The 23596-nt window shown below is 40.0% G+C and overlaps 1 protein-coding gene across 1 annotated transcript in view; it reads right to left on the bottom strand.

Annotated features, from left to right (window-relative positions):
* CMTM8 (CKLF like MARVEL transmembrane domain containing 8) overlaps positions 1 to 23596 on the bottom strand; it is a 35303-nt gene that overhangs the window by 11305 nt on the left and 402 nt on the right. The window lies entirely within an intron of this gene.

Below are 23596 nucleotides of genomic sequence, written 5' to 3' on the forward strand. Positions count from 1 at the left end.
TGCATTAATATGTCAAATGCACTAATGCATAATTCAGCAGTTGGCAGATACCATAAAAAGGAAGTAACTTGGTAGCAAAGTCCAATATTATTGAGTGTGCAGGTTTAAAATTAGATGTTTAATTGCATATTCAAACCCTTAAATAAATGCCATAACTCTTCTGCAGTGTTGAGAACTTCAAAAGTATCAGATTAGTCACTGAAAAAAGAAAAAAAGGGCTTTGTTGTTAGTACATGAGACACATCTCGTCTCGTGTCACTGGTACAAGTCAGCCGGTATAAAAGCAGGTGTGAGCTTGAATCAGTGTATCCAGTTTTGCTTTTTAAAGTAGCTTAAAAACTGCAGAGGAAAATTTGTGCTTTCAACCTGCATTTAAAAAGGCTACGATGTAACAACTCCTCTCCAGTGATGCCAGGGTTTGGCATTCTCCAGCATTTCTCCTGAGTGGTTAACGCAGCAACACAATTAAAAATGTGTATACACCCACTTCACAATAAAAGAAGTCTCACTGCAGCAGAACTGACAGGAAGAAAACCCCGAGGCTCATCTATAAAAACAGGTTCACGGGAAAAAAAAAAAAACCAAACAATTGGCACGTTTGCCTGAAGCTTCTCCTATCCTTCATCCAAGAGCTGCTTCCTGCGACCATCAGCACTGCAGGATTTATATGGAGTTGCTATTGGCACAGATGAAAATGATGGCAGATGGATACTACAAGAGTTGTGCATTTGCAGCATGAATTGCCTCCTGTATGCAAAGCCACCTAAACATGGACAGGATCCAGCAAGGAGAAAGTAAGACATCTTGCCTTTTCTTCCCAGCAAAGGAGATTTATGACCAGAAGACAGAGACACCGTTCTAAACTATTGCACATCATTATTTCATTTATAAATGACAAGTTAGGAGCTACCTCAGCAGCAGCACAAGCAGCCTATCAATGGCTCAATCTCCATCCTTTTCTCCCTTGGCTACCTATCAGGATGGTGGTGCTGGCGTGGTTTTTAAGGAGAAAAAAAAAAAAGGGAGAAAAGGAGAATTCTGCTTCTACTGTTCCTGTAAAACCTGTCCAGGACAGTCAGTCATAAGAACAGGCAGATTTAATTGTATTATTTCCAGGGGGTTTTTTTATTATTTTACAGATTTATTGTTTTATTTGCAGATTATTTACAGATACAGAATTTCTTTTACTTATTCATTTATTTCCAGCTCTGGCTCAAGAGAGTCAATGTTTTCACTGCACTTAAAAAATATCTTTAAATCAGAATTTTTGTGCTCTCATACACCATCCATGAAGTGACATACAACAATTCCGCCTTCTGCCACTAGAGCGAGCACAAACATTGCTTTTTTCCTTTAGAAAAGGGGCGCTTTGCCCAGCAGTAACATTAGGGCAATTTCCATACAATGCAACCCTTTCAAATCGAAAGGGAACGCTCAAAATAAGATATCTATCTATCTATATATAGATATATATATATACAAAAATCTTTCACAAGGGTAATTCTAAGTTAGAGTGTCTGCCCAAAGCAATTTAAAAGGGTTCACTTCCAAACTCTGGGACAATAATATAGGTTTATCCACAGACTAGTCAAAATCAGAATACTTAATGTATTTTACTAAGAAAAAATATTGTTTAAGAAAAAAATAAGGCAAAAGCCTACAATTACTGGATAAATCAGATCGATCCAGACTGAAATACAAAATGGAAAAACCTTGTTTCTGCTGCAGTCAGAAAAAAGGTGATAAACATGGTTTTAAAATGGAAAGATTCAAACTTAAAATATTTCCATTAACACTGAGAAAATATGCAAAGATGAGGAAATTCAAAAACAATTTCCAGCTACATTTTTTAGAGATATAAGAACCTTGTTTAAGTGTCTTTGAAATTTCAAGGACCACAGGAATGTACTCTGCAATAATCTAATCAATACATTGTTTTACTCTACTGCTTCTCCTTCCCAGTCTGAAACATTTTTTTTTTGACACCAAACATTACAAGGAGCTGACATCAGCCACTCACTACTGTCCCCTCCTCATTACCAAGCACACTACACATCACTTTTCCTCCACAAGCACTCTGTGGCATCAGCAGTTGGGAGCATTTGTCTTGCCAAGAGCTCCACAGTGGAGGAAAGCTTTGTGATTCACCTGGAACATCTTCCAGAGAGACACATGCACAGAAGAGAAGTTGGGCTCTAGGTACACGCAGGAAAAAACATCCTCTGCATGGTTTTGCAGGTTATACACCAAATAAAGGAAAAGACTGTGCTTTTGCTGAGATTTTTCAAGGCTTTGCCTTGCTAGAAAAAAAAAAAAAATCCACAGTGCTCGCAGAAGCATGTCAGTGGTCATAATGGACATACCAATTTTATAATTTATACAGTACAACACTTAGCATCAAACTTAAGTAGCAGCTACAGGTCTCAAGTCTCTCCCAGCTTTGAAAACACTTCTGCCTAATGAAAATCCAAAATTCAGTCTCTTCTACTTTCACAGAATTTCTAAAAATTGTCTGAATACCTGTTTAATTACTTTCAAGTGACCATTTTCAGTGCTGAATCTTCCCACAAGTCTTCAAAATGTCTGTCATGCTCTTGGCTCTGTGGCAGCACCAGTGCACACCCCTCACTACAGGTTAAATGGGCTTGAAATAGTGGCAATACCGACCATCACTTCAGAGAATCACCCCCCCAGAGTTGTTGTTTAGGATAGATTTCCTAAGAAAGAAAACTGCTGGAAGCAGCACGTGCCAAAATATGCTCCAGAAGTATGTCGTCATTAAAGATTGAACTCTCTTACCCCAGAGTTTAATCCAAATCCTATGATATGTCAGAAAACCTCCTGACCCAGGATTGAAATGGGTCAAAGCCTTCTGGCAGACACTTAATTCAATAGGGAACACACCTATTCCGGAATGAGACTTCAGACAAAGCCCTTCAAGGGCTGACAGACCTCTGCTGCCTTTCCCACAGCTCTACAAAGCAAGGAAGCCCTCCCACACCTACCCCAAACCCGCCGGAAAGAGTCCAGGAGCACTTCTGCCTAAAAAAGAGGGGACCAGACCTCCTCATGTGTGAGCCAGCGAAGAAGGGGCAGTCCTGGTGTTCAGATCGTGACGCTCATTATCCAGACCAGCCATGCAGTGAGGATGCACTGAACCGGCCATGGCGTGTGTAAATAAGGATATCAGCTTGCACTTCCAAAAGGAGTCACACCAGGAGGCAGAGCCAGCACGCAGGAGCCCAAGAAACAATAAAGTCTCACTGGGAAGAGTGGAGAGAGGGAGGCAGCTAGGGACTGGCATGCAACTGAGAAACTTATTTTTCTGAACATAACGGGCACTGCAATACTGCAGAATTGCCCAGGCATAAAGACACCAGCACCTGGGCAAAGTGCAGCAGCACACCCAATTTCATGTCTCCTTAGTAATCTATGACCTATTAAAAAGGAGTAAATCACAAAGGTACTCCTTCTCTACTGCAGTCCATGTGTGAGGAGTCTTCTGTGATATGGTGCTCTGGCTCACTGCATCTGGCATCCCAGAAAAATAACTCAGGGGTGGGAGTCAGTAAGGAAACCGTGCTGTCCATCCCAGCAGCATACTACAGGTTGCCTCACCTGAGAAATATGCATGGAATGTGTGAGACCAGGACTAACACCAGTAACACAGACCTAAAGGAAGTAGCTTAAGTTAAAAAAGCAAGAGATGTTTTCTGGAAAACACAGACATACCACATCAAAATTGTGAAATCACTACAGCAGATTTCATACAGTTTCTCAGGAAGTTCTGTTAATGGCTAGAGGCAGAGTAGTGGATATTCAGAAGGTAAACAAGAAATAAGACTTTGTTCAGGCTGTAAATTTTGTTCATGTCATCAAAAATGTTACAACGGAAGATGAGAAACTCTTAGGAAAAAAATAAAGGTAACAAAAACCTCTACCAAAGAGAACATATCACAGTGCTTTATGAATCGATGGTGTACCCACACACTGAGTATGTTCTGCTCATTCCTCGCTTCCATTTACAAAATGATTCAGTTGGATTATTCAAGGCACTGATAACAGCTCCTACAAGAAAAGAATGTTAAAGCTGGAAAAAAAGACAGGTCCAATTTTCTGTTGAAGACTGAAGGAGGATATTACAGAAGTCTGCAGAATGTCAGGTGGCATAAAGAGGGGAGCGAGGAGTAGATTAGGACTTGCAACACAAGAAGCGTCCTCCTAAATTATCACACAAAAAGATAAAAACCAAACAAAATGAAACTGTCTTTAAAAACAAAATCAAAAAGAAGAAAAAAACCCACAGTACATAACCAAATCACAGAATGCCATAGGAAACAGACACTCCGGGTCAGCCCTATCTGTATATATTATATACATACATGATAGTCAGGATGCAATCTTCAGCACTGTAAATTCCTAAATGTGCAGTTTGCCTGAAGTTAGAAAACCATAACAGAGGAAGAAAAGCTTGCAGTATGTGCTCCTTCTTACACTCTTCCCTATGTTTTCAGTATCAGCAACTATTAGAGACTGAATACTGGGCTAAACAGACCACTGCCCAGATCCATTACAACTACCATTACTAACTTCTGGTTTTAACTTGCCTTCCTTTCCTGCAGAAAACCCTGGCAACCAAGGACTGGAAGATACAAAATTGTTAATAGAATAGGATGAGATGATTACATGCCATATTAATACATCATTTTTTCCTATAGAAGAATTACAAGAAATAATCTCAAGCGACTGTGAAGAATTTGCCTTGAATTATATCATAATGAAATTTATCTTCTCAGTAGAGTGGAGGTTGATCATTAACAGGGCATTAAAATGTGTACAAAGCATAAAGATTGGTCCTTGTCCCAGGGCACTTTCCACATTAAGTGCTTTAGAGTTTGAGGGCTGCATTGAGGAGCACAGTACTGCTTACCCATGCCTGTAAATTCTAACTCAGTCTTGTGTTTTGCCTGGGGATCCACACTCACAGGGTCATTTATATAGGTTACTGTACACTATGCATATATTAACTTGGTATCACAGTGCTACCCATCATATTGTCTACCAAGAGGCAGCAGAAGACAGCCTTGTCTGTGCCTATAATGTTCTAGAGTCTGAAAGAAGTACCTTGATACAGAATACAGTGAGATGGGCAGGCAGGAGAAAGACCTGCAAGCTCAGAGCTGCGGTGGCTGACTGGGACCACACTGGTTACTGCTATCAGCAGCTCCATCAGGGCCACAGTGCAATGTAAAAATAAAGAGGGGTGGTACAAAACGCTACTGAAGACAAGCAGCCTGTCCTGAGCCGTACTCGCCTCTCTGGAAGGGCACCCCGCTGACACAGTGCAAGGCAACGACCCCACAGTGCTCAATCTCCAAAGGTCGACAAGAGCGTCTAAACACCAAGGCGAGGAGACTGCCTGGCCTCTTATCTAACAATCAGGAGGGATGCAACTGAAAGGAATGCTGCTGCCGCTCCCTTTCCTTCCACTTCAGCAAGGCCTGGCTGCGGCAGGGGTTTCTCCCACCACCTAGAATTTCCTAGAGAGAAACACCTCGATATCGTGCGGCAATGCTTGTTGATTCCAAATTCACTGCCTCCTCCCAGCCCTGTCAGGAAACCGTGAAGTGGTACTGCTACAGCAAACACTGCAGTACCATGGAGCTGGGAATTGCTCACTGGAATTCCTGCTACACTTTGCCTTCAGCAGCAGAGAAAGGAGCATATAAAGTAACAGCATATTAGAATCAAACACAAAATAATCTGCCTTTACATTTACTTTCTGAGCAGATTTTCACTTAGACATGAAGTATGAATTTTAAAGCAGACAATTACAAGGCAAAATACTCACACAGAGACACACATGGCACAGGATACATATTTCTTTGTCTCCTAGTGGCTGCTTTGGTGCAGCCGCTAGACGTGATGGTTTTTTGAGGGAAAAACTTGAAGATTCGGTACAAACACCTTCAGATTTAAAACTAGCAATTAAATTCCATATTCCATTAATTTTTTCTTTACAAAAGCTTGCTTATAAATCAAGATTGGTGAAACTAAAATGTTGAATGATTTTTTATTTCACCTTCAAATATTAATATATTTTGAAGTTCTGACTAGAAACTGTAACTGGTTTCTTTGAGAATTAACACTCAGGTTAGTCCTCTGAAAAGTCCTGTCCCCATACAGGCAGTAGAGAAGTAAAAATAAATCCTATGTGACCTGCATGAGATGAAGGGGCAATTTACTGAGCTGATTTGTGAGGAGATCTATCATTGCACTCATACAATGCCATATAATTTAATTGATTTAAATTTTGGATCTTCATACTATAAAATTATGTGTAGATTTGAGAGCTCACATTAGTCAGGAACGTCAACTACTTGATGGAAGGACTTAAAAGAGCTTGCAGTGCTTCTTTGAGGCAATTTAAACAAAAAAAAAAGGAAAACCACATTGGCAGGCTTTTTGAACTCTTGTTTTGAGACTTGAAGCTGAGATTTGGACAATGGAAGAAGTTTCCTCACATTCACCAAGAATGTCAATTGATGATGAATTTCATATCTCTTCTCAAGACAGAAAGGGCTTCCAGAGTGCAGCTGCAGTTTAACTCTGGGACAAGGTCTGCCCCCTTCCAGCTCAGGAGCTTGGGTGGAGCAGACAAAAAGCTTAACATATTCCTTTTCCTTTACACAAATGTAGTGACTGGTTCACAAACAGGAGTTTTCCTGAGAAAGACCACGGCTTCAAGCCAAGTAGTAGAGGAATATTTCTGGAGGTGAAGACCACAGTATAGCCCTTGAGTTCTGAATATTATTTCTCCTTTATAAAGCACATAAACAAAATGAATGTGCAGGCTTAACCTGCTGCATTCACTGAATACAATGTTTGTTTCTTGCTTTTGGGAAGTGCATTGTGAGGAAATGATTGTCCTTGTACAGAAGAACTAGGAAAAAAATGCAGTAATCTCCAACTGTCTGTGATCTCATTTTACTTTTTATTTTATTATCTGAACTGGAAAAGGGCAGAAGTAGATTCTGAGTTCAAAAGATACAGGGCCATTTGTGTCTGTCTGAATGTGTCTTCCCCAATGTGGCTATTTACTATTTTTTTTTAGTACTACAACTACTACTGTTTCTTAATGGAGCACGATGGCAGGAAGGATTTGTTATCTTGTTCTAATAAAATCGTATGTGAAAAGTCTTCATCAACCTTGATATTGCCTCTTCTATCTACATACAAACTTTTCCTTTGAAAGAAGTTTTGCAGCACTCTTTCCTCCTTCCTCCCATCCTCCCTGAAGGGATATAGTTCCCGAGGGTAGAATAACACCAGCTTCTCAATAAATGGCAATGATTTGTGTAAGTTACTTTTAACATTTGGTGCATGTGTGCATGTGAAATACACACATCTGCAAAAAAAAGTCATTTTGCCATCATTTGTACATTAATAAGGTGAACTATTTCAAAAAGAGAATTCCTAACAATGGTTACTTATGAATTATGACTGATTATTTATGTAGTTCACTTTGTTTAAATGGTGTCTGTGTTCCTCAAGAGAACAATGCTGTATACAGCTGCTTTATTAATAATGTCACTGGCTCTTTGTTGCTATTTTTACATCTCCATCTTCCTGTTAGGCCATGTAAATAGAGCTGCCTATAATTAGTGGGTACACAGCATTGTTTCACAAGTCTTAGCTGCTACATTAGAATAGGAAGCTTATTACTTCTTTGGGAATAACTTTTATTTTGCCCTATAGTTAAGATACAAAGTCATAAAGTGAAGATATGATGCAGTGGAAAATTCAAAGGGAGTATCTGCTATGAAAATCTATTGCTGCATTCTGCATCCATTTAAACAGGAGGAAACCTGTAACTGCTCACTCAAAAAAACCCTTTAGAATCAAAGTACCTTTAATTTCCACAGCTGAAAATCACAAAAATTGATTTTGTACAATACAGAATTTTTTCTTGCTGTGAGGCAGAATCTTCTAGCCATCAAAAGTTGAAACAGTTCCCCTTGCCTAACAAACAGAAGAGAAAATAAGATGATAAAGAGATGAGAAAAGAAGTCTGCATTCAGATCTGTTGTTGTCTGCCTATTTAGAAACTTACTGTACCTCTTGACTACTTCTATATTGAGTCCCAGGTATAATAATCCAACCCTACCTCCTTTTTAGGTAAAGATTAAGGATTTTACAAAGACTGATCCACGTGTTGTAGAAGCACCTCAATGAAAAAATCTTTTTCCTTCTCTGGCAAAATTGCTTTCTTTCCTGAATACACTTTGCATTAACAACGCAGAAGAACTGCATGCCTATAAATATTTAACACTGCATATGCTGTTCTGGAGGCATTTGTGTTCAGAGACTTCACTGTCAGAAAGGACCATTTTGGCCATGTTGCCAATGGTATAAAGATTTCAACTTACAACATGCTTTATGGAAAGAGGTGACACCTTGGCATAGACATTGCAATGATAAAATTCATCTTATCTCTAAAAAAGCTGCCATAATGTCTACTGCTCCCATTGCTGAAAAACTCCAGCCCCACTTCTCATCTGAATTTTTCTGAAGTCAGTTTCCAGTCATGTTGTTTTCCAAAATGTCCATCTGTCACCAATATATCAAAGACAACTTTGAACTAAGCCATATTCAAAACTGTTGACAAGAAACAACTGAACAAGAGATAATCACAAATACGAACACTGCGTCTGGCGACAAGCTACACTGGGTTTTCTAATTCTGCTTTATCTTTCTCTTTATTCTTTTTATGGTAGTAGTAGAGAGAATTTACTTTGAAGGAATCAAGAACAAATCCAGAATTAAGTTTTCAGTAGAGGCCTATAAAATTTGTTACCACTGTTTCACAATTAATGCTTTGCAGAGATGTTTAGGGTACTAACGCAACTTTAGGATGAAGAATTATATGCAAGTGAAAATATTAATGTCAAATGAAAAAAATTAATTGGGCAAACAAGAAAAACAACTCTACAGATCAGTCATGCTTTTACAGAACTCCTTTTTCTCAAGATCCGTAACTTTATTTTCAGGGTTCTGAAGAAAAAGGTTCACAAGCCTGAAGGACTTCCCACAGCCTGTCTGCTCTCCATAATAAATACTCAAGCAGTGCATGCAGGACAAAAGAACAAAGTAAAAAGGTCTGTGGGATACCTGACACTCGAAATTCAAACTACCAAAGTCATAAATTAAGTATATATGCCCATGTATTAGGCAGGGTATAATGTTCTCCAACTGCTTCAATGGGTCTTATGTAAACAAAGAACAGAACAATTTGTGACAAATGTCAGCTTTCTAGTGCAAGAAAAAAAGTCTCCAATCAAGGGAAAAAAACCCCACCCTCAACCGATTGGCTTATCCAGATTTAAATATGGGAGCAGAAATGATTTAATGTCCCTCAGGTGTTTGCTCTGCTTTTGTGCCAGAGGTTGCTGCCCTGCAAGGGTGACTGCAGACAAAGCTGCTCCTCAATTAGTGTACTCTAATCTCAGTGTATTCGAGGCAAACAAATCGCTGGCTTGTGGTACCACCATAGGCTAGAATGTGAACTGCAGTGAACAGCAAGGCATGGAGACCTTGTCAGCTGTCTCCATTTAAGAGTTATCAGCCTGAAACCACAACTTCTGTATTTGCCTCCTGTAATGCATAAACACAGAAATGCCAAGAGCTGCTGCTCTCACTGCGTGCACTCATGCTTCACTGTCCCCACAATACAGCTAATATATTTTGGGTTCTCAAGCATTTTTGATTCCATTTCTCCTCTAAATCTGATTTTCCAATACAGCTCCCAGATGTCAGAAAGCTACAAACTACAGGGATTACTATGGATTAGTGAATCTCACATGCGTGAAAGTGTTCAGAGCAATTACACCTCTTAGTGGAAAGGTGTTTCCCATACATTCTCCTTCTAGCTCCTCTGTCAGCATAGCATTTTCCTCTGGGAGACAAGCATGTTGTTAGACCAAAAGCTGGTACAACCCCCAAACATATCTAGCAAAGTGTGCCCATAGTCCTTGCCCAGGTTTGTCCTAAATTTCAGGGAAATCTCCTCAGCACAACATCAAACCATTGGACTGAGATAGCGCTGCTTGCTCTCCATCCCATCCAACCTCCGCTCATCCCCTGCACTACAGGAGCTGAGTGAGCAGACCAGGACACCAGCTCTGTCTGAGGGCACGGTCTCATGCACAGACTAAGCTGTGAGAAGGGAGGACAAGGCTACCACAGCATCGACCATTGGCTGATGAGAAAGGCAGATAAATGGAGGGCAGTCACCTTGTCAGACTCCACCACCGAATTTGCTACAGTTTACGAGTCAACCGCCTCTGCAGCGCTCAGGTCACAGCTCATCACGGCTGAGGTGAGGGGAACTGTGGTTGGGTCAGCTGCTGGGTCAGTGCAGGCAGCTGGCAGTACCAATCTCCAAAAATGCAGCAACTGGCTTTGTCAAAGGCTGTCTGCATCTGAGCTGCAGTTTATGAGCAGCAAGTGATGCAGCACACATGCCAAGGTTATGAGGAGGAGACCTCTAGGTAAGGTAGCAATAGCCAAGTTGCTGAGGGGGTACAGGCTGAGTGAGGGTGTGCTCTGCACTTGCTTTGGGGGGAAAAACATACTAAACATCTTTTCACACAAGCTTTTTGAATGAAAAACCTTCATATCACTATGCAAGCTTACAGCTTTCCCTTCCCACCCCAATGGTTCTTCTAAAAAACCCAAGCCTTTTCCTGTAGTGTTGTTTATATTCTACCATCCCAATATACACAACCAACTAAATTGTATTTACTTAGCTAACTTCCACACCTTTTCCCTTGTCTATTTCCTCAGATTTGGATAACAGCTTTCTTCTGCTCAATATTTTCTTCCCTAGACTGACAATAGTGCAGATACAATAAAGAGGTGTTACCAGCCTTTTGTTCAAGTGCTCTTTGTTGAGTATTTCAGCTATTTACTGCCCCCTCAGAAGTTCCTGTTTTCCCACTGAGGGGGGAAGGGAAAGCCTGTATAATGACATGGCAGCTTTTTGTTCAAAAAGTCTATGTGCAGTCAGAGATACTTAGCACATTTTCCCTGCAAAACCTGATATAACTAGTTTCAAATCAAAAAAGGAAAATTCTTTAAAAAAAAGTATATATATATATATAGTGACTAAAAAAGTAGTACTTTGCAGATACCCCTTTCTTCAAGCTATGAATTATTGCTATATCAAAATGCCCACATCCACAACACTGAAAACTCAGCCCACTATGATGAAACGTGCACAAACACACATGCACATAATGTAACCTCCTACTGCCAACAATATTGCAGGTCTTAGCACATAAAACCAAGAAACCAAAAAGGAATTAGGGCACTGAAAGACATCACAAGCTGGGAGCTTTGCTAGTTCACACGAAGGGAAAAGGAAGAACACAGCATGCATAGCAATTTGTCTTTGATACAGGAAAAGGCATATATTGTTTGATAATCCAGTGATAAGGCAGGACAGCTATGGGACAAACCCATTTGTTGTACTGAATAAACACATTTAGATTGATATTTGTGATGCTGAGCTGTTCTGACACATAGGATTTAATAGAATCACAATGTGGACGTAAAAAAAAGGACCAGCATTTCATTACAAAATAAGCTCTCTCCTGGTACTGTGGGATATTTGACTATAGGAAGCTTTAAAGAAATACATAAATTAAGACAATTCAGTTATAAAAGAGCATGTCCAAGCAATGGATCTGAACAGCTTCCCCTTTCATCATCTATCAGCTACACTGTTCAAGCCAGAGAAACTGCGCACATGAAACAGCTAGCATGACAGTGCTTTTAGGAATTTTTTGGGTAATCTTGTTACTTAAAAGTGCCTTCTATTTTCACAAAGTCAATTTTAGCACAACACAAAAGGTCAACACAAAAATGGTAAAAACAGTTAATAAGGCTCCTCCTAATCCAAATCTAATCCGACAGTAAATGCTCCACGCAGGAATATTGGAGAGGAAAGGTCTTAAGGGAGGTGATCTCTTTAATCAGACTAATCCATGGCCCTGGCAGAAGAAACCAGTGGGGAAAGTCTCTGGGCATACCCTTTTCCTTAGTGCTGAACGGAAGCAACAACAGAGCCGCCCTTACCCAATGCTAACAAGTGGGTAGGAAACGACTATCGGAAAGGAGCTGCTGGTCTTTAAGAGTCTGACAAACAATGTCAGTGCTCATTAGAGCACACAGACTTCACGGTAGGTTGGCTTTCATGTTCTTTTCATTTCATGTACAGATATGTCGGGATGACTGAAGCCAATGGGAAATTCTCAACAGGTTTTAATAGCATCAAGAACTGATTCATTATAAACTTCTCTTCATAACAATATTGTTTGCGTACATTAGATCTTAATCTGATTTTGTACCCATCAACTCCTCCTATCTGCACCAGTTCTCAGGGTCTTCTTGCTTGTGTCCATTGTCTATGTAACACATGTAATCTACAAAACCAGCAACCAACATAGTCAAAATTAAGTGTTCTTTTTAAATTCACTTCTCCACCATCTTTTTTTAACTGAGACCTAAATTGAAGAGGCATTTAGAAATGAAGGTCAGTTTTTAGAGTGAAAATTACTTCAGGCATAGTTGGCGTGGGTTGGGGTTTTTTGGGGGGTGGGGGATTTTTTGTTTGGTTTGTGTTTTTTTTTTTTTCCCCTGAGATTAGCATTCTACCATACAGCTTAATAAGAAAGTGAAAATTAGATGTAACCAAGCCTAGAGAATTCCTTCTCATTTATCATGGTGTACTCAGTTTAATTTTAACTTGAGCTGGCAAAACACTTTACAAGAGACCCCATCTCACCTTTAACACATTATCTTGACTTGCTTACTTCAGGCAAACATTTGCTAGATAGTTGTCTGTTACTGCATAAAGAGAATGTCAAGTTCTTTGTACAAGCGTCTGGTCACGTTTCATGATGGCCAAAGTCTAGGAAGAAATCCCCAGTTTGAAAAAACTGCTTGGAAACCTCATTCTCCTGGCTAAGGTTCCTACCATTTTTGCTGGGAAGTTAAACAGAGAAAATCCTTTCAATATACCGAATGGAACAATGAAATTGTACCTAGTAACATATAAGCTGTTTATCACTGTTCCACTCATGGCTTCCACTCAAGTTTCACCATTCAATTACAGTTCCATAGGTCTGTATCATATGTTCAAGTTTAGTTTTATACATCTTTACATGGATATTTCATATTTCAAACAGAAAACACACCACAAGAGGAGCCATCTCTTCAAGCAGATCATTACTTTCCTCTTGCACACTGCCTTTTAAGTCCGACCAATATAAGAATGTACTCAAAAGAGTAAAATAAGGATTGCGGTTTTTCCAAAACGAAATATATTAGTTTCCCAATGACAACTCTCTTTCTGTCAAGTATGAATTTTATTTGGCATCCAAGCTCATTCCCATGCATTAGGAGAAATAAAAAGAACACTGATTAATGTATTGATTTCTACTGTGCTGTATCTTAGTAACAGCACGGGGAAAGGGAAATATTTTCATCTTGGAGGTCAACTGGCAACCCACAATAACTGTTGTGATTGTACTGCACAGTCCAATGAACATGGCTTATGCACATAGAGAGGCTTTGAAACATCAATCAGAAATTCCAACTGAGATCTTGCTTTTCCATGCATCCTGAATCTCTTCTATTGAAGAGCTTTTCAGCCTTTTTCTAAAAATCTTTCCTTAAGGTGATCATAAGATTGTGGTAGGTCTCAAAATATCCAGCTCTGTCCAGCTTGTTTTATGCCTTTTGTTTTAAAAACATTTAAACATTAAAAACATTCTGGAAGAATGCAAGAACTAAACATGTCACAATATTCACCAACAACCTCCTAAATCACTGTATCACTACCAGTATTTCTAATACTGTTCTAAAAGACTGGTATTTTTCATAGTTTTGTCCACCTACAGCTTTATGAAACCATTAAAGATGGATGTGTGAAAATGAGCAGAGCCTGTTCTTTCAGTTGCCCAACACCTCCTCTCTTAAAACAACATTTTGCCAACTTCTTAATGTAGGAGCTGCATTTTCTATGTTGATTTTCTCTGTCAAGTCTGAAAAAGAGCAGATGAAAATCATGCAAAGCAGGCCTTCGGCAAGTTGCCCTGAGCTGCTGGACAAGAGGGCTTGAAGAAATGAGGCTGGGAGACAACAAAACCAAACTCACCACAGAATAGAGATGGAAAATTAGGACTTGGGACAGAGGCAGAGGGGTGGATGAGAGAGAGACAAACACACTGAAATACTTGCAGCTAAGTGTGCAACACTTCCAGAAACGAGTTCTTCACACATCTTAATTCTATCCTTAGTTAAGAATACATTATGGTATAGTCCGTAATTACCTGACTACACACTTTCCCCTTCTCCACACCACCACTGGCATGCAGCAACAGAAGGGAAAGCCTCCTTTAGATCTAATGCCTTCCCTTATTTTGCTTTCTGCCTGTTTACTTCTGTGGCCTGCAGACCTGCAACTTAGCTTTGCATCTGCTTGGGCTCTTTAAAAACAGTGTGTTATCTGTATTGTCCCACAAGTTGACCAATAAACTATTAAACACATCTCTGTGAGATAGAGTAGTACGGTATCCCAGTTTTAGACGGTGCACTAAAATGAAGATCAAAAGCCAATTCTCACCAAATTTCTGGAAAACTCTTTTCCAACAGAATATTGCACTGCGTTTTGCATCTTTAGAACATAGCTCTGACTTTCAGACACACCTGAGAGTAACTGTTTTTTCTGCAACTCAGACCCAAAACTGGGGATTGAGAAAACAAGGAGTAGAGTGAACACAATGAAATGTAGGGCTTACTTGCCTTGTCTAGCATTCCACAGGAACACTGCGTTGCAAGCAGAAGATAAAATCAAATTTTCCAAGGAAGCAATTAGCCAGGAGACCATCCTCTCCCTTTGAATAATCCCTTTCCTTACTCACAACATGACTTCCTCCAATGCTGTGTGCACAATATCCTAGTCATGCCTAGAAAAACTCTTCTGTGCAAGAGAGAAGTTTCTTGATAAAAATAACATGATCAAGCAGGTTTTGACTGGATTCCAGTACCTGCACACAATTCAATATCAAACCAACACTGCCAGGGTAAAACTAATTTTGACGCTTCTTAATTTCAAAGACCTTAATAACATAATAATGTTTTTTAATTGTTTATTAAGTGCCTATACACATGCAAGCTCTTTGAAACAGCACACGGGGTTACAGATAGCAATGTACCTCACAGTTTACAAATTAAACTACAACCAAATCAGTGCTGACATTTTTTGGTGTTTTTTTCCCCACTAAGGATTGAATTATAGCACCACTCTTCTCAGTATGTATCACACTTGTGTCCTGAACCTGAAAAGGACAATTGTGCATTTGTTTATGCCTTCCAACCTACAGCAGTAGTAACAGGCATCCACCATGGACTCACCTTCTCCTCACCTGATCCTTGTCAGTCTGCCCTACAGTGGCTGTCTCTGGCTGGGCACAACCAAAGCTGATGTTATCAGCTGAAGTGTAATTTTAAAGACACATTGTAGAGGTTTTCCTTTTGTTAAAAGGTTTTTTTTTAACCTGTTCCCCTGTCCCCCAGTGCTGAATTCTTGCCTGCAACACTCTATCTCCATTTTTAAGTTTCACCTACAGCTCCTCATACTTGTCTCAAAACTGTGCTGCCCCATTCAGCTATTACCTGCTATAGGAGCTGAAGCTCTTTGGAATAGCATTATTGTTGAAAGTAGAGAACATATGCTAAAATATATATTAAAGGGACTCTCTCTTGTAAACGTTATACACACATACAGGAAAAAAGATAAAGAAAAAAAAGGAAAAAAAAGGGAGCCTGTTAGCAGCTGCATAACTTCGAGGCTAAATAAATGGCTCTGTGCAGAAACAGTGTCACTTTGAATATATTTAAATTCAGGCCTGGACATAGCGGTCATATTTAAAGTGGATGGATGATACAAGCTGTTCTTATTTTCGGGTATGAAGCAGAGGTTCTTGACAGATTTCCTTTCAAGCTGTGCACATTAGGCTACCAGTTAAACACAAGAAGCAATTACCAGGGTATATGATCAGAGAAACTGCTTTTCCCACATGGCCTCTTTCCAGGGTCCTACTCTGGATGTTCCCGATTTATTTGTTCTTCCTAACTAGATTAGGATATATCCAGAGACTGACACCTTACTGATTATTACCATGCTTACTTAGTTCATCTCAGTTCTACAAAATCTGATTTAGGACATCTTAAATCAGACCAGAAACATTGTGGCTGGCCAGAACAAACTGCTCAGACAACATATCTCTAACAATACCAATTTGTTGAAACTAGTTTTGTTTTGCTCTGAAGATTTTTCTCTCAGCAAACCTGTGGTTGCATCAGTGTCATCTGCACACCCATACCTTGCAAAAAGGGTCAGTGTAAACACCCAGTATTGCGCTCTAGCTTGGCAAAAATGCAGTCACGCCCAGGACTGATCCAAGCCTGTGCAGTGAAGAGGTCTGGCAAAGCCAGGGTACAGTATTAATGAGTGTAGAACCAAGAGCTCAGCCTCTTTAAGTTTATTAACATAAGCCTAACACCAAACTTTGCTTGGACCAGACCCAGCTGCCACTGAAAGCAGTGACTTGATTCTTTCCTTACTCAGACCCTCCTTCACTGGAGTTTTAAGAGCCTTATACCTGATCTGGTCCTTTCAGAGGCAGGTGAATTAGTGCCAGCAGCTTCCATGGGAACTGGCTCAGGCCACGGGAACAGAACTACCTTGCCAAAGGCCTGATGGATGCTAAAATGTATTTGCTATTTGACCCTAGGAAAAAAAAAAAAAAGGGGCTAGGTCCTCTCTGCAAGGACACACTTACTGCGGTTTTTCTGGAATTCAAAGGGGGAAAAGTGTGGAAATACCACACAATACAATATGTACTTTATCCAAAATAAAATGAAGCTAAAACCCATATATACATATATATATATATATATATATATGTATGTATGTATGTGTGTATATGCATGTATATATATATGTATCCATATTTATATATGCATGACCATTATAAACTAAATATATGGCACTGTTATTCCCAGCAGAGAGCAGGAAAGAACAGTAGCCTGAACGAGAAGGCAATCAACAAACAAGAACAACACATCATCATTCCCTCCACACTTCCCATTCTGAAGGGTTCAGAGTCCCCAGGAGAATTTTTCTGTGGTTTTGGGAATCCAATTTTTAAGAACCTTTGAGCCACCACTGCTCCAACCCTGCCTGTTGGTGCTACACAGGCCGTTCAGAGCACAGAACAGAGCAGACACATCAACAGGCTCCCCAGGTACACAGGAGCATTCCCATCCAAAGGGCAGGGAGTAAAAGGCACCCGCTTTTGCTGGAGAAGCAGCATTTTGTTAACAAACTCAGAAACCTGGGGGCCATTAATGATTTTGCAAGAATTCTGTGTGACCCTTAGACAACTTCTTTCTGTGTTCTTTTCCCACTTGCATTCTTACTACACTGACAACAAATACACCTGTTCATCATACACTGCATGGAAAACAGGGGTTTTTAGATAGGCATACACTACTTCAAGACCCTCTAATCTGAGGTCTTAACAGTGTATAATAAATAATTTCAAACAGAAAGCAGGAATGCCAGTGCAGAAAAAGAGAATATAACACAGTGGGAGAAAAAAAGTTCCAACTGAACAACAAACCAACAACCACAAAGAAAAGGGACACAGACAAATCCAGGACCTGAATTAATTTTAGGGCAAAATGCACCATCATCAGGTATCTGGCAATACCACTGTCTTCACAAGCAACTCAGTTCCCATAGTACTATTACCCAGGGATGTGGGATTCCTGGGGCACAGCTGGAAAAAGGCAATTTTCAGGGATGCAGTCACAGTTTCTTTGCAACGATATTGTCGACCTTTGTCCTCAGACCATGATGGTTTTAGCCTCAGCATTTACCCTCATGACTCACACCCAGCCACAGCACCATGCTAAAGATAAGCACCTAGGAAGCTCTGCCTATTCCATTAGGAATAATGGGAGGACTGCACATTTCACTATCATACAGACATAGGCTGCTGAAGCCCAAAAAGATTATTTAAAATTAGGTTTGTGTGCATAAGAATTTTTGCAGGTACCAAAAAAAAAAAAAATTTCTAGAGTTTGGGAGGGGAAGGGAGAAGGATTTATATCATATTCACTATCCACCCAAGAACAAAGGTGATGTTTAAGTATGACTTTAAAGCATTTTTCTCATGAAGAGATAATGACATTTCATATATGTTCTATGCTAACTCTGACGTATTGAGAATATTTTGTATTTTTGACCTTTGGTAAAATATCTTCATTCAGTTTAAGAGGCATTTTCACCCTCCTACTGCGTCAGCCCTTCTATCATCTCTTGGAGCACGTTCAAAAGGTTCTGTTTTCTTGTGTCTCCCAAACAGTTCTCTCTCCCAAGGAAACACCCTGATCTTGTCCAGGAAACCAAAGCCCTTAAAGAAAACAGAACTTCAAATAACTATATGATCCTAAAGGAAGATGGAAATCATATAGATGTGTGTATTCACTACACTAAGAACAGTTAAGGGTTAGGAGTGGAACAACAGCACCTAAAAAAGGCAGAACTGAAACCTGACTTCAGCGAGAGTTTTGTCTGATCAAGAGCAAAGGAGAGAGCTGAGACCTTACATTGTGTGTTTTCTTATTCATGCATAGGAACATGAAGCTGCTGGATGAAGTGACTGACTAGTCACTGCAGAACTTGTATTTTTTCCATTCAGTAATTCAAAGTGAATAATTTTAAGGTTGTGCTTGTGTACATCTCCTCTAGGCAAAGCACTTGTTCAACACATCAGGAGGTAGCTCAGTGTTGTCAACTTCTTGCAAGCAGACATGCTATGACTGGAGGAAAAATCACATTATAAGAAAAAAGAAAAAAATCTCCACTGTTCCTGAAAGAAGAGAAAATCTTGCTGTTACTCAGGTGAGGAAAGGGGCTGTGTGGAACTCTCTCTATGCTTCTGAGGGCTGTTCCAAGAAACGGGAGGGCAGGAGGAAGATGGTATCTATACACAAAACTTTGAACTGCAGTCAGAGGGGGCATAAGACTAAAAGAAAAAGCGAAATGCAAGAAGAGTTTTAAGTAAAATTTTTGTCTTTTAGCTTTTCCACAGTAGACCATCCCCCCTGTATTACTTCTATTTTTCTTAACATTTATGTGATTTTATTGCTGACTTAATTCAACACTTGAATATCTGTAGATGAGTTTGATGCATCTTTCAGCAAAAAGAAAAAGATGAAAAGTCTATTGAACAAACACTTGCACACATCCAGTTGTTCTGGTTTTGACAGCCTCAATATCTTAGATCTGGCATAACTCTCAATATCTATTTAATACTGTCAGGCTCACCAGTCTACTAGACTAAAAAAATTCAACAATATTTCCTTTATGAATTAAACTTCCAAAGGTCTAACATTTGAAAAAGAATAATGAAACAGTGATCAAAATTATTTTTATTGTCCAGAAATATAAATTTGAACTGCAAATTTATGTGGTGCTAATAAAGTAAATAACTTTCTATCAGGCTTCTATTTCAAGTATATTTTATTCTGGGCATTTCAAAGAATAATGTGCATAGAACAGCATAAAGAAATGCAACTGTAATTACAATTTACTAAAATTTACACCATCACAAGACCTCACATGCAGCAGCAGCATAACAACCTTCTTTCCAAGCTATGTAAGTATTTGTTTTTGTCAAGGTCAAATAGCCATCACAAGCCTCAAAAGCACAAGTTTTACAAGAGACTGCATCTAGCAACACACTGGTGTGAAGCAACAACCTGAAGAGATCAATGTCATCCTGCTAGAAAGTAAATATTTTTATAACTACACCCATAGCAACCACAAAACTCTCCACTTCCCAAAGTGATCCATAGTGCTTGACTTGAGAAGCTGATTTAAAGCTCTGAGAAGGTATCAGTAGCCATCATTTTTCTTGGCCATAAAAGTCCCAGGAAGATAAATGTAGCTTTTCTGGGCCATCATTTTACAGAAAAGAAACACTCAAAAGATCTCTAGAAATCACTACACTTGCTCATTTTGAAACGGTAAATCCTCCAGGGGGACTGGTGGTGCTACACTGTAGGAATCAGTATCAATTATTTCATATGATGTATTTTTACTTCAGTGTCAACCCAGGCAATTGACATCTCATTTTCTCATCTAAAGACCTTCTGTAACACCACTTATATCTTCTATACTACTTTTCACCAATGGACCTCAGTGTGCCTTACAAAGATTAGCACACATACTCCATGAATGAACGAGACATTCTGAGAAGTTAGAGAGGTGCAGATAAATTAATTTGCAATAGTCAATGGCCAACTAAGGCCAGTAAATCCAAATTTCCAGAGTAAGAAGCCCCTGCACTGTCCAGCAAGCACCACTACTTCTGTATATAAATGCTTTGGATAAGCTTCCATGCACCAAAATTGCATTTTATGCCAGTTTCCAAAGACCTCCCCAAAACCCAGTGGCATTTTCTGTTTTGCTCTTTCCACTGAAATAAACTGACCCCAGTTCTTTCCAAGTGAGAGGCAGGAAACCTTGCACCTGCTCTGGTTACAGAGGCAGACGTCAAAGGCAATGGAAATCTGTCAGCACCAGGTAATTTAGCCTACACTTCAGGCTGTATTTCTGAGTTCATTCATTCTAGATGTGTGCAGTGCTAGACCAAAAGGCATTACAGAATTAAGCTGAACCAGGTTTGAGTACATAACTCTATTACTGCTGAATATGCACAGTCAGTCTCATCCCACATTTACACAGGCTCTAAAGCAGCTACAAAGGGACATATAATACCTGATCCATCATAAAACCTGTCTTTCTAAAGCTAACTCATTTTGAACAAATTTGAAACAACAGACTGAGTTAATAGCAGACCACTGCTTTGCAGCACTACAAAGAATCCCTTAGTAGGAACTGTTAAGCTGAATTTACTGTGCCATTAAACCACAGTCTCAGTGCAGATGTAGGCTGGTTACCAGCACACATGGAAATCCACACAGCAGTAAATTCGTCTTCACAGTATGCAAATTAGGGAAGTGGGAGCAAAACCTGATCAAGATCCTTCATTTAAGGGGATGGAATATTTAATTTATGTGGTAACTTTCTGCTTTTCCATTCTCTTTGGTCAAAGAATAACACAGATTTGCCCTTTGTCTACACAGAGAAGAGAGCTCCAGTTTCAGAGACAGGAGACACGGACTGAACCCCTCTTGCACATCACTGACTGACAGCAGCAAAACTAAAGTATTTATGCAGCCCCACAGTGCAAACTCTCAGAGCATGTAGCACCATTGTTTAACACCCCTAGCTCAGCTTTAACATGGACATGGGATCTGGCAAATGAGTAGCTGTACCGATAGCAGATATTACTAAAAACAGGCCTCTTCCCTGTCCATGTCACAGGTGTCCCAGAGAAGGGACACCAGAAGCAAAGCAGCTGTGCTTCAGAACTCAGTGCTTAGATTGGAAAAGATCTACCATTCTGCAAGCTCCTGATACTGAATTACATGCTGGTCTTACTGACAGGTTTGTACATCCTTAGCAGAAGGATTGTGCTATGAGCTGGGGGATCAGTACTGAGGGTCAGAAATATCCTAAAGGGTCAGTTTGTGCAAGCAAGGCACAGCAATTGGAACAAGCTGGTTTAGGGTGCACAACTCCAATACCACTGAATATGCACAGCAAATTTTGAAACAGAGATCTTGGGATCTCTAGTCATGCTCTGTTAAAGCACATTTTCTCTCAGAAAAAAAAAAAAAAGAACATACCGAACTGGTAGAAAATGTTTGACCAAAACCCAATGCCAAATATATATATATTTGATTTCAGTAACTGGGGTTCTTTCAGCTAATTCAATATCAAGGTCTTAACTGATATATTTTTTTTCAATTTCAGAGCAGAACAGCTACTCTAGCTGCTTTGAAATAAGTGGAGTTAAGAACTAGAAGTATTTCCTTAAAGGCACTACCTATCAATACTCTGCTTCTGTAGGACCTGCCCTACTGCTTTCAGCTTCATATCAGCACTGTACTCTGTTCTCCCAAATACACCATCACAAAACAGTAAAAGTTGATCTACATTAGAGACTTTCGTCAGCTCCTTCGAGTTGGCCAGAAACTGCTCATCTTCACATTTTATAATTACTCCAGGAGCTAGGAATGGCTGAGAGGAAACAAAATCCCCCCTAAAAAGCATCACCACTGCTTAGAAAGGTAAGCTGCACAACAACACCTGTCAACACAAACTAAAAAGTACACTTCCAACAAAGTAAGCAAGAGCCTGTCTGTGCCCTGTGGCCATGTAGCTCAATGTGAGTATAGCTGATCCAGTATTCACAGCCAGGATGAATATGACATTCCAGCAGGGCTTGGGAAAAGCCTTGGGCACCTTTGTAACAATCTACAGTGGGATCACTCTTCAGATAAAGTACAAGAAAAGTACATAACTCTGTTGCAATTACTAACTGAAAAGGAGTGGAAAAGAAAGCAGCTATTCTTTCAACAACTTGTTTATTCACAGATCTACCACAGCTTTGACAGTGAAGCATCTCCTGTAACAGCCAAAACAAGCCTACAATCTACTAAAGATCGACAGAATTCCCAAGGACAGTGGCACACAAGGTACCAGCTGGTAGCAGGCTCTGACTTCACAGCCTCATCACTATTTGCCTGCACAGCAATCTGGCATCTCAAAGTGCATCCTAGCTGTTCCTGCCAGAGGTCCTACATCACACATCAGCCTGAAGCTTTGCTTGGTTATTTTAACTTTGAAGTCAGCAAAACCAACAGCCATTCCACTCCTCTGGTGAAGCACAATGTTTTCAAGCCTTGAAAATGAATGTGGTCAGATAAGTCAATCCTTCAAGCTTCAGCACAACAAAAACTTCACACAGGAAACTCAGAAAGTTAGCTGGGGCAGCCAGCTCTTTTAGATCCTTAATTGTTAGTAGTGTAGATGAGTGGAATAAAACACATCCTTTTTAAGAGAATATGCTGAGTATCTGTTGCTCAACACACCGAGGACACACAGGCCTGCAGAGGGATCCCAGCGTTGTGTTCACCACCTACCACTAAGGCAAGTGACCGAATTCAGCACTGCCTGGCCCTGTGCACGTTCGTTTACACCTTATAGACTATCTGCAAAACCCAAAATCACTACCAAACCCAAACGGTGTCAGTTCACCTCCCACTCCGCACAGGTGTATCTAAGCACTAAGGGCATAAGGAAAGGTTTTTTATTGACCTAGGAAACAAAGATAAGTTGTTTAATTAACTCTCACATCGTGACTATTTGTGAGCTATGAAAGTGCAAAGCATACACAACCAATGTGCTTACAGAAGAGTCTCCAAAACTCAGTTCCCGGTCTGACAAAACTCGTCTTTCCGCTACGGGATGTGATGATACTGCAGATGCTACGGGACAGACCGCGCGTGCCCTACGCTACTTTTCCAGTTGTCGATAGTTTCCAGG

The sequence above is a fragment of the Corvus cornix genome, chromosome 2 (genome assembly GCF_000738735.6).
Source record: "Corvus cornix cornix isolate S_Up_H32 chromosome 2, ASM73873v5, whole genome shotgun sequence".
NCBI lineage: Eukaryota > Metazoa > Chordata > Aves > Passeriformes > Corvidae > Corvus > Corvus cornix.